This window comes from Chelmon rostratus, chromosome 13 (assembly GCF_017976325.1).
Source record: "Chelmon rostratus isolate fCheRos1 chromosome 13, fCheRos1.pri, whole genome shotgun sequence".
Classification (NCBI taxonomy): Eukaryota; Metazoa; Chordata; class Actinopteri; order Chaetodontiformes; family Chaetodontidae; genus Chelmon; species Chelmon rostratus.
The window spans coordinates 4732479-4745019 of NC_055670.1; positions in this window are offsets into that span (position 1 = coordinate 4732479).

The window sequence follows — 12541 nt, forward strand, 5'->3', positions numbered from 1 at the left end:
CAGGACAGCGGGACAGCACCCATATTAACAAAACATTTAGACTTTTGAGAGATTAAGTTGTGCTTAGGTGCTTTTTTCAGCATGTGTGCGCTCACAAAACAGAATGTTTGCATCTTGAAACTCCAGTGAATTGCATCATTTATACAAAAAGCCAGTGATATATTATGGTATATTTATTTATTTATTTATTATATGTAGTTTTTCTCATCTGTAAAGTACCTTAGTACCTTAAAGTACCATTTATACGGAGACAGTTTGTGCTGCTGAGCAGGTAAAAACTGAATTAATGTCACTTTATTGATTTAACTTGACATTTTTTCAAAGAATATTAAGGGTTTGGACAGTAAAGGCTCAAGACAGACGGATCACAATAATAAAGTCAAGATGGTGCATGAACTGATACGTACTGACAGTCTGTGAAACAGCTTTAATGAACACACACTCACCCCACAGCAAGTTTGGTTACCAAGTGTAAATGCTGTCAACACGCATCTCATCACACAGATACAGGATCACACACACACACACACACACACACTGAGGAGGACATTGCATTGACTTGCATTAATTGCAACAATGTGAATGTGAACTCATAGTATCATTTCAGTTCATCAAACATACACTCAGCTCTGCTCACTCAACACAGCATGAAAATCAGACTGCACCGCATATCGTGTTGCATATTCCAAATTATCATAATTACCTGTGCTGCAGTGTATTTATCGGATTTTAGAACACGGCACTCCTAAATACTTGATTCTGATTGGTCAATTGCCAAAATTCAGTCGTGTTTATTTCTCGATAGACGACCGCCTGCTCAGGAATTCCTGACAGTCATAGACTAAAGAGGCAATCTCTTAATGTACCAAGCTCAAGAACAAATTGCCTGCTGATTTCAGTGGCAAATAAGGAGCATTTTCCAGACATTACTTTTAATTTGTTCAGAGAGGACAAAACACTTGACGTGTGGCTGGAGAATGACATGTCCCCAGCAAAAAAAAAAAAAAGAAAAGTAAACTAAAGAACAACGCTGGACCGACAGGAGAAGCAAAATTAAGGCACAAACAACTTGAGGACACAAAGACTGACATAGAAGCTTCTCTACATCCTGAAGGGGTTTATTTCTCCATAGGAACCTGCTCACTATACATTATCCCCTACATGTTGTATACTGCTGCATTCTTCTGTACTTGCACACTTTGCACCTTGCTTTGTCCTTTGTTCCTGTCTAATGTTTTTGTTATTGTTGCACCAGTGAAGGAAGTACAGTAAATGTCATCCCACTGTTTACCTATATGTGGACGTCCGACAATAAAAGTCTGCTTGACTTGATTAGGCCTGACATACTGCAGCTTCCAAATGAAGTCCGACGTGCCGAGGAAGCTGGGTGGGCCCGTGAGGACAAAAACAACAAGCAGCAGACGCTGTGGCTCGAGGGGAAAGTATCGGGTCATGTAGCTGTTGGTTACTGTGAACCGACGCTTTTTACGAGCCGAACAGACAGAGAGCGAGAAGAAAAAAGGAGACGAGAGGGGGATGAAGAGGGTGAGGAATACTGTGGGGTGCATTTCGCAGCAGAATACGTGCAGGTCATTGTGCTCTGTGGGGCTGCACATTTAAACACGGATCATCATCATTTTTAGATTTTAGAATTTTCTGAAAGTGTTCATAGCATAATGAGTTTTCCACCATTCATTTAATGAAAACAAAGTTGCCCTTTCCCCCTCCTGCAGATTTCCCTGGTCGATCACCGCTGTATGAGCCAAAGGCGAGCTGTTACGAAATCGATGCTAATTGCAGTTATACAAGAGTCATGGGAGTGCATCGGATGTGTCTGAGCATCTCATGACCATTTGTGATGAGAGGTCAGAGGTGTCAGGTGGGCTTGTTTGTTTTGGGACAAGACTGTCCTGACCCTCAGGAAAGCCGAGGCTGTTGAATAAGGCAACCTGGGCTCATGGTGAAAAGGGAGGGGGGCTCTGTAGCCTGGCTGTCATACAGTATCATAAAGGCTGCTGTGAGAAACGTGTGGATCTCTGGGTCTAAAGCTATTCCTGAACCAGGAGTGAACCAGTTTTCTTTTTGACAAAATGTTGCTGATTTGCATTGAAGTAACAGAAAAAATAAGACAGGTGTCAAGAGGTTAGCACAATGAAAACAGCATCTTATCTGCTTTACAAAACACAACATTTCACATGTTTAAACACAGCTTGACATCCTTTCTTTTGTACTTTCTACACTTCCATGACCTTCATCAGGTACATTCAGTGAGGGACAAGCTGTTTTTAAATTAAAATTCCAAATACTGCAAAGAGCCTACAGTGCCAGGAACTGTAGTTAGTGATGGACAGTAAAATAATTGTTTATAAAGCCTGGGAATTACTGGGCTACTGCAGATGTAGAAAAAGTTGTATGAAGCCTTTTGTGCCTCCAGAGGTAGCTGCACGATCAATTGCCTCAAGTGATGTCATTAGAGTCAGCAGAGTTAGAAAGAAGCGAGGTTACCAAAACACTGGAGCCCACTCCCCATCTCTGCTTGAGGCTAACAGCTAGTCGTGGCTACATCAGCGTAATACACCTGAATCCCTGATGCATTGTGCGTAATGTAGGCGACAGGTTTTGACAAGGAATAATGTGAGGTATAAAAAACATGCTATTACCGGTTCTGCCACATTGATTTTGATCCTTTTTTAAAAACCATCAATCATGAGTGAACCAATGATATGGGGGCGCAATGCTAAACTGGTGGAGTACTCGTTAAAAGCTCAGATTGCTCTTAAATGGTTCAATGCTGATATTACAAGAATCTCTTGCCTGACGTAGCATGTGCTGATCAACCTTCACCTTCTTGCACAGCAGCACAGACACAACCCATTAATACCCTTTAATCTTTACCCAGATCAGATGCTGAGGGTTCACCACAGCTTTTTCCTTACAGGCGGGGAAACGTGGTCCAGACCTGTCACACTCAGTTGTTCTGTGTGTGTCTGCATGTTTATAAGTGTGTGCTTGCTTTGGTGCAACCTTCTGACCACCAACCAATTGTTTCAGTTATGCTGACATCGTTGCTACACCATTAGCATTTAAATCACAGATATCAAAGTCTCCATGTAAACAGTTTTAAAAGCAGCCACTAAGTAGTTTGAGTGTGCAGCCCTGAAACGTCTGCTTTATAAACCTCTGCTGCAGTTACATTGTTAATTTACACTACATTATAATCATGGCTGATGTATCACACTTAAATATTATTCTAAGCCTTTAAACCTTTTAAACATCTTAATGTGAAGTCGATTTTAGTAAACACAGAGAGACATCATGAAAGCACTGTGAACATACTCCATCTGAACAAGGTGTGTGGCAGAGCTGCAACTAATCATTATTTTCATGATATATTCATTCATTTTACAATTAATTGATCAATCATTGTTGTATTCAATTTATAGTGAGATGAAACAGACAAAGACAGGAAACTAAAAAGATAGACTTTTATCTAAAAAAAAAAGTATAAATCACAAGTATTTTTATTATCCGCATGCAAACAACTCTCAATTTGGATTTCGTAAATTATCATTTGAATGAATGCTATTTTTTTGTTTTGATTTTTGATTGAAATCTATCTCCCTAGCAGATGGAAAGAGGAAACGAGCAAGTTCATATCACAAGACACTTGGAAGGAGGTGTGTACTGAGGGCAGCCTGTTTACAAATTCAAACACATACAGGGAATTTAAACGGAAAATAATTAACAGATTCTTCAAAACAGCAGAAATAGCTTCCTAGATGGGCCCAACACAGCCCACTTCATGTTAGAGGAACTGTGGAACACCCACTGCCAATCACACCCATATATTCTGGCTATGTCCTGAACTAAATGGATTTGACACCCTCAAAGTAGTTTTCTAAAAGGATATTCCACAAGACAGTGGCACTACTGGAAGCCTGGAAGTGTATAACCATCAGATGTCTTCAACCAGATCCTCCCACTTACAATACATGGATCCAAAAAGTATGGGACCTTTATCAGATGGAGGAAATTACATATTCACAGAGGCTCCAGTAACCCATATTTACAATGACTGAGTCCTGTCAATGCTTTGTTAATGCAATGAGGCTCATTAGTCAATGGGGCTCGGCCCTGCTATTGAACTCTGTCACAACTCCTGTATACGCTCATTACACAGCCCACGCATAAGGTGCATCTTCTCCCGGGGTGGCCTGATGTCACCCCGCCTTACCCCTGCAATGGTATTTTGGAGAGGAAGATTACTGATGTCATTATCTTTTTTTCTTCCTGTTCTTCCTCTGGCTGCGTGACTTTGCATGTGGATATTTTGGAGAGGTTATTTATGCTCTCTCTGTGAATGTTTTCTGCTTAGTATCTGAACACAATCCTGCCCTGTAGATGGAAAACTAGTTCACTCAGTTCACAAATATTGTAGCTGACACTGTCAGCTCAAACAGCCAAATCTTCCATCTGTATTTTAGGTAGACCAGGGGTCGACAAGCCAGGAGCCTTGCATCTTCTTTCATCCCTCTAATGAGGCTCCCCGTGGCTTTAGAAAATAATTAATGAGTATTCAATTAAAATGCATTTTGTTTTAGCTTGTTCGTTTTTAAAACAAACATTGTGCACGCTCACAGATGACAGCTTATGATCCTGTGTGAATACGCAGACGCTGTGCACTGAGGGTCAGCAGCAGAAATCACATTAACAAAGTATAATAAATATTTTAATTGCCTATTATTTAGCATATATTCATGTTTTTTCATTGTTCAGTGAAATACTTTTATTGTTCAGGTTGACAGCTGACTGCAGAGGACGGCATTTTTAGTTTGCTGCCGGTGGATAATTTAAGTTTGGAGTTTTTTTTTCCCATAAATACAAGAAGGACTCAAATAGACATTGAGTATTTTACTTGAAAGTAACCGTCAAACCAACGTCTTTTTTCTGAGTTCAAAATGTTTTTGTTGCATGCAGTCGTTCATTGATTTCATAAACTCAACACATTATAGTTTGTTTATACAGGCAAAAAAAAAAAATGCAGTGCAGTGCAATGCAGTGCAGTGCAAATGCAGTGTTATTTCATTTTAAATGTCAAAGTGGTTTTGTGGCTCCCAGTGTTTTCTTTACTGTGGGAAATGGGTCCAAATGGCTCTTTGAGTGGTAAAGGTTGCCGACCCCTGAAGTAGACTGACAATAAAATACAGATAATGTACAATATTATGCAGCTTTGTATGTGGACTGATTGATGAGCATGAATCCAGAAAGAAAAAAAAAAATATATAAGTGGGAGTAAAGTCCTAAAAATGTGTGATAATTTTGTTTGTCATTAGCAGTTTTATTTTAATGCATCATAATGAACTTAAGCAAATGTTTATTTAGCTCACAGTGTGGCATCATTTGTGAATAGGGTTCAATGTAAAAGTGCATTTATTTAAGGAGTAGTAGTGGCAGAAGTAGGCAATATTTCTAGGTCTTTAACTGAGCTTTATTTGGTTTCAGTTGGTATCAGTTTAAGGCAGAAATAATTGATGATTGGCTGATCCTGACAAAACCTGATGAATCCTGCCTGTTAGTCGTTTGGTGCATGCATGGGGACTGGCTGCCAGGCCCTGGAAAGAGAAACATGACTTTTTGTGTCTAAATTTCTTCTTTTCTACTCTCAGGTGTGCAAAATCAGGAGCGTTGTTCCTTTTGCTCCATGTCTGCCAAGGAGTGCAGGTTTCAGGTTGTGGTCGGAGGCCTGATCTCCTCCTGCACCGCTGCCTATGAGGTGCAGGCTGTCCTGGGGAGCGGCACCTTTGGAGTGGTGGCCCAGTGCAGGAGGGTAGCCCCCAATGAAACGGTGGCTCTAAAAATCTTCAAAAAATAAAAAGAGGACTACATAGAAGAGGGACAGGAAGAGGTGCAGCACCAATTGTGTTTATCAATGTCAGCCTTGTGTTCAGTAACACATTGCATTCACACCAAACCTCTCTCTAATATCTCATACATTCAGGAGGCAATGCTTAAAAAGGTAAAAGCGCTGAACTTGGACAAGTTTAACATCGTCTCTTGGAAGGACTCCTTCACCTACAAGGGACATTTTTGTCTTGAGTTCGAGAAGCTCGGCATCAGTCTCAGTGACTTCCTGCAGCAGAGCCTTCGTCAGTCTCTCAGCTTGGCAGAGATCCACCTCATCGTGCAACAGGTATGTTTTTGCAAAACTAAAGTAAACACAAATTACATTGTAGGTTGCACTTAAATAAATTAAATAAATTACATTTTTGTCAGAAGTTCCAACAAAAAAACTTCTTTCAACCTAAATTGCAAGTTTCAATCAGGATCTTTGAATAGTAAAATCATAAGATGACAACTAAGAATAGATTTTGTAAGTATGTTAAGCCAATAATATTACCAAAGGCTAGAGATGCTTGAAGCATTGACATCTTCAGTAAGATCTTCATACTGGTGCAGGGATCACTCACGCAGATCTAAAGCCTCACAACATCATGATGGTGGATCATGCACATCAACCACTGAGAGTTAAAGTCATCGACTTTGGCTTAGCCTGTGAGAACACTTACAAATTGATAGGGTGCAGTGTTCAGACCCTTTGGTACAGGTACGTAGATCAGGTAGCACAGGTGACCAGAAGCACATCTGTATGTCTGGGACAGCTGTGTCAGAAGGATATCAAATGTTTTTCTTCGGCTTCTGTCTGTCCAAGACATTGTATATTGAGAAAATTGACAGTAAAGTGTAGACAGTAAAGAACAGTTTACTTCTTAGTTAGTCTTCATAACTGCAGTAACGTGTTTGTGTCTCTCTTGCTTGTCTCAGAGCTCCAGAGGTCCTGCTGGGACGTCTGTTTACCCAGATCGACGTGTGGTCCCATCAGATGTTGATGGGCACTGAGCTCTTCAGAACCAGGAATGAATATAATTTGGTGAGTATTACACTTGAACAGTTTCACTCTTGAAACACAACAGAAACATCAGTTTAAACATATCTTTATTCTTTTTTTTAATCCCCACATTGTGCAACAACAGGAAGAGATAATATTCTTAATTTATTTTCAGCATTTTCTTGTCAAAAGAACAATATAATTTAATGAGACAAAATGTGGCGCTCATTTTAAGATAGAGACACTTAATCCTTAAAGTAATAGTGAAAATGCACACACTGTGCCTCATAGCAAAGATCAGTATGCTTGTAGACCTTAAGCTTTGAAGAAATTCTCCTGTGAAAGCTTAAAAAATGGACCTTGAAGTATAACACAGCCTTGTGTTGACCCCACAGACGAGGCATATCGTACAGATTATGGGAAAACCTCCAGATTATATTCTGAACGCTGGACTGTACACCAAGATGCTTTTCCGTGCGGGACTTAATACTCATATTATCCCGCCAGTTATGGTATCAGAGCGTGTGTTTCACTTCAAGGCTGCACGTGAGTAAAAGCATGTGATGATGCAACAATCACAACACAAGCAAAAGAGTAACAGTGTGAACATTCGGATGATTTATCGACGCTTGCAGTTAATTCTGACATCGTTTACTCCGTTGGTGTTGTTTGACACCAGGACAGGCGTGTTGCCGGTTTTCTGGACTTGATTTTAGTGGGTCTCAGGAGGCAAGGAGGCAAATACAGCCAATACGTTGTAAATGTAACTATTAGAAGCACATCTGAAAGTGTTATTTTCATTTTGCATTCATTCAAATGATGATTTACAAACACAGACTGAGAGGTGTTTGTGTGGGGACAGTAACATATTTGTGAATTACACTTTTTGTGTTCGTTTATTTTTGGAAACAAAATGTTTTTGCTTGATGAATGAGTTAAATGATTAATTGATGCTCAGAATGATAGATAGCTGCCTAATTAGATGTCAGTTAGCTGATTGATTAATCAACCAATCGTTAAAGCACTAGTTTTCAGCATTTTAATTGACTTTTAAGCTCTTGATAGCACAATGATTCTCTGACTCCTTTCAATTTAATCATTTCCTTTTGGTTTCATTCTGTTTTTCTTTCTTACACTCAGTATTTCATGAGCTTAAAGAATAGAAACCACGTCTTTTACCCTGTTCAAGCTGCAATGAGCAAGCGAGTGATTGCCCTTAGCAACTGTGTGTGTGTCTGTGTTTGTGAGACAAAGGCATTGAAAGATCACGTTGCTGCACATGTGTGTTTCTACCAAGGCTAAAGCACTCCATGTTTGTTTGTACAAAACGTGTTCAAATTAATTGTTCAATAAATTCTGGCTCTGTTTAGTGCATTGTTTCTGGGTGCAGTACGTGTCGTGCTTTGGATCTGGATGACCAGTCAACACAAACAGCAGCAACACAGCAGAGAGAACAACAATGTGTGTGTGTGTGTGTGTGTTCAGAGATTATATTGCAGCACATCAGAGCTACTTATACACATCAAACTCAAAGCCTGTTAACGCAGACCACACTGGACCCAGGTTATGGGAACTGGGACAATTACACTGTACCTCCATTCACTCTTACTGAAGCAGAACACTACATGTCGTTGGGTTACTGACGTTATGTAACATAACGTAGGGCATGTGGTGGACAAGGGTTAGGGTTGAAGTTGAGATTAGACTGTTCAGCCACTAGAGTTCAATGTTCCAACCGATTCATCAAACCGAAGGTTTCATATAGCTGATTCTGATATTCACCATCTTTAAAGGATTAAGGTCACCATCGAGGTCAAGTATAAAAAGCTATTTTTCCACTTCAGATTTTAGCTTTGAGAGAAATGCATCTGACAGCAAAGCCGAGTTGCCCTCATGCATTTACATTTTTATCCAGAGCACTGTACAGCCTGCCTCTCATTCACGCAGACATGGCAGCAAGCTAATATGGAAGGTGCAGGCCTGACAATCAGGAGCAGCATGGACTCCTGTCCTGACAGGAGGGGCAAAACTTTGACAACAGTGTCTGTAGGGTAACTAGAATGTAGATTCTGGAAAGAGATGCTGAGTGTAAACAAAATTGCATTTTTAAAATACACATCTCAAATCACTAGAGACCACTTCTGGGTGGTAAAATACGTGTTACATTTTGCTTGAACAAGCCTATTGAATTTCACTTCAGAAGGCCTGGCCTTTCTTTGGAGGGGGAGTTAAGAGTTTTTGACGTGGTGGTATGTGTTACTCATTGGGGCTGTCATATAATCACTGCAGCTCTGAAAAACAGATTAACAAGGTGCTGCGCCTTCACTCTGGCTCTCATTCAGGAATCGGCTGGTGACGAAAAAATACCTTAAAATCTTTGACCCCTTTCACTTGAATGTCGGGGCGATACGACATCTGGCTCGCTGCTTCCTCTCAGATGCACTGCTGTGAAGTATGACAGCACATTCATGCATTGGAAACACACATCCGACCGCCTCGTCTGTCGTTGATGGTTTGAGCGGCTTAAAACGTCTCTGTTGGCTTATTAAAACATCCGTAACCGCTCAGTAAACAATCCGCATTTCTGTGTCAGTTGGTCATTTAAATCTTCGAGTGATAATGAAGCCCTTTGCTCTGTAGAGCAAATCAGTGAACGGGTCTTAATTCTGAACAGATTTCTCGATTCTTTGAACTCAAACAAGTTGTGGCTGAGGTTTCCCTCTGTAGGGCATTTAGGAAATGTGAAACATCACTGACCCAAATAGATGCCGCATCCACCATCTGGTTATAGACTCAACAAACACAAACAGCAAGAACCAGTTAGCTCAGCTCTCTGATGCTCTGTCCGTCCCTCTTTTTCAGCCCTCAGTGTGCTTCTCGTTTGCTTTGTGTACCGTTCACAGTATCTGTTCATAGCATAGATAATGCTAGGCTATAATATCAGTCATAGTACCTGTGACTGTAAGTGTGAATACAAAAGGATTTACATTTGTTTTTGTGTTTGTGTGTTTGAGAATGTGCTTCAATCTCATTGGTTGAAATAAAAAAGCACGTTGCACAAAGAGTTTATAGCTGTATGGCTTATTTCCAACTCCATTGGCATACAAATGTCACTGGAAATTGCAGTTCTTTTTCCATCTCTGTCAACGTTTTTCAAGCTTGCAGAAAGCAAGCTGAACAGCCACTGAAGCATTTTACTCAAAAAGGCAATGTGCTCACATACTGTAACCTTCACCTTCACTCAAGGACAGAAAACAGCTGCAGCACATTTCTAGTCAACAGTTATTGTAAAACATTTACAAAAATTGTTTTTTTCACTCACATTTGTGGACAATGGACCCTTTTCACAGCAGACATGCTGACTTGTCAAACACAGGTGTCGTGAATAACATCAATGATGGCTCCATGCCATGAAGTGTCCCAGTAAGCCATGTCAGCGTGTGAGCATGTACAATACCAGAGGCCTGCAGCAGGCTCATCTAAGAGGAATGTAGCCATAATACTATTAATTCCAACTGCTGCTTTGATAAGTCAAACTGTCTGCTGTGAAAAGCGTGTATACATGTCAACATTTTGTTTGTTTGTAAGTATGATTAAATAATTTCTGATGTCCACACTTCAGTTCAGAAAAGCTGGTGTGATTTGATGCAAAATAATGCAAAGGATTGTTATTTATGATGTAAAATGTTGTCTAAAGTGTGAGTTGTGCAGTATAGTTTGGATATTTGTCATACTGCCAGCAGCAACTGATGCAAAATGTATCAAAGAACTGACAGATCAGGTGAAGGATTTGGTGTAACCTTCATTGAAATAAACATTGAAATCCGATAGGAAAACTACTAATCACACGTAGAAGTTGTGCATTCAAGTTTAATGCAGGCAAATATCAGCAGAAAATCTGTATTCCAGTGTCAAAAGTAAACAGACTCATTGTACAGACTCCATGGATCTGACTCTGAGCACCATATCACATGACTGGAGGATCAAACCCTGCTACAGCAGCATACTGTACTGCAGCTGTTGGGTGGAAGGTTTATATCTACAGTTCTGGAGATGATCTTGTCACCAGATCAGTTGAAGGAAAACATGTTCCTGGACAAGCAATAGGTGTGTGAGCAACAGGTCACTTCAATTAAGTGCATCACATCTAAAAACAAATAAAGACAACCGGATTAAAAAGATAAACAGCTACTGGCTATAAATAACTTTGGTGTTACCATCAATAAACATAGCAAGTCTGTGTCTTGTGTCTTGTCAGTGAAGCAGCCACTATTTTGCGTCTTTCCCATTTGCCCAGAGGTTTATTTTCGCAGCTGATTTGGTTGCATATTGGCCATGTTTTCAGGTCAAGACAACCTGGAGGAGTGAATATGACCACAGACTCTCACACACGCCCCTTACTGCAGCTCTGGTGGCGGTGAAGCTTAGTAAACAACTTTTTGTAGCTTTCTGTGCAAGTCTCATGCAGGTTAGTGTGAGAAGTCTGTTTGTGTTGCTTGAGCCCACTCTTGACCGACAGACTGGAATGTCTGCCTCACTTACGTATGTACTGTAACGGCTGCTCTCCAACCTTTATGGCCTGGAGCCCTTTATGATCCAATGTGCTATGAGCTTCAAAGTGACTGGCATCATGAAGCTTGTTTGTAGCTAATCTCAAATTAGTCATTTACAAAATCAGGTTGCACTGGTGAAACTTTAGCAACGTGTTAATTGGTTGCAACGAATCCTGTTGTGCCATCCAATCAAAAAACAATTAACAGTAAACAGGACGTGACTTTAGCATCATGTGCTGTAACACACTGATGAACTAACGACGGATGCAAACCAAACAATTGGTCCCAAGGGCTGAAAATGCAAAGCTCATCATGATGATCAAGTGTGTCATGTTTTTTTCTTGAGCTCACGCCAAATTTTTCTTTATCCACTTCTCCAGATGCATAAAGCCTGTGTCAGAAATCGTTAACATACTGTATTTGATGAAGCTTTCAGGGGGCTGTGCTTCTTTCCAGTTATCGGCCGATGCACGAGACAAAGAGAGAGACGAGCCCCCAGTTTGCCGTGACCTGGATCTGAGGCCATGACGAGACAGAGAGAGATACTGGTTGACATCAAATGAATAACTCATTTAGTTTAACAAAGAGCACAATGTTAACACAAGGCAAACAATGAGGAGTGGCAATCATTGTAGTTGTGATAGTGTGGATGAGTGGGAGGTGTTAGGAAGTGATGTTGGATAGGCACCAATTAAACAAAAATGAATGGGGAGAGAAGAGCTCCACGTTTCCCTTTTTCTGCCACAACCCCTTTGAAATTCTGGATCTTGGTGGATAAATTCTGCCTGCTATCAGACAGAATATGTACAAGCGTGTCTAATTACACGCCGTTTCCATCTCATCATCATCATAATATTGTTACTGGCCTCGTCTGCTGGCACTGGCAGAGCAGTCAATCATCTATTTTTAGTGGGTTTACCTGAGTTTAAAAAACCTGCACAAACACGCTCATTTTACTCTCCTAAACTAAAAGTGTTTAAAATAATATACTAATAAGTGTGTCCACATACATTTGACCAGTTTGAAAGATTACCATCTCACACTCCCACAGATTAATGTAGGCACCCCTTGGAGGGGTCCTGACCCTCAGGTTGGGTACCTA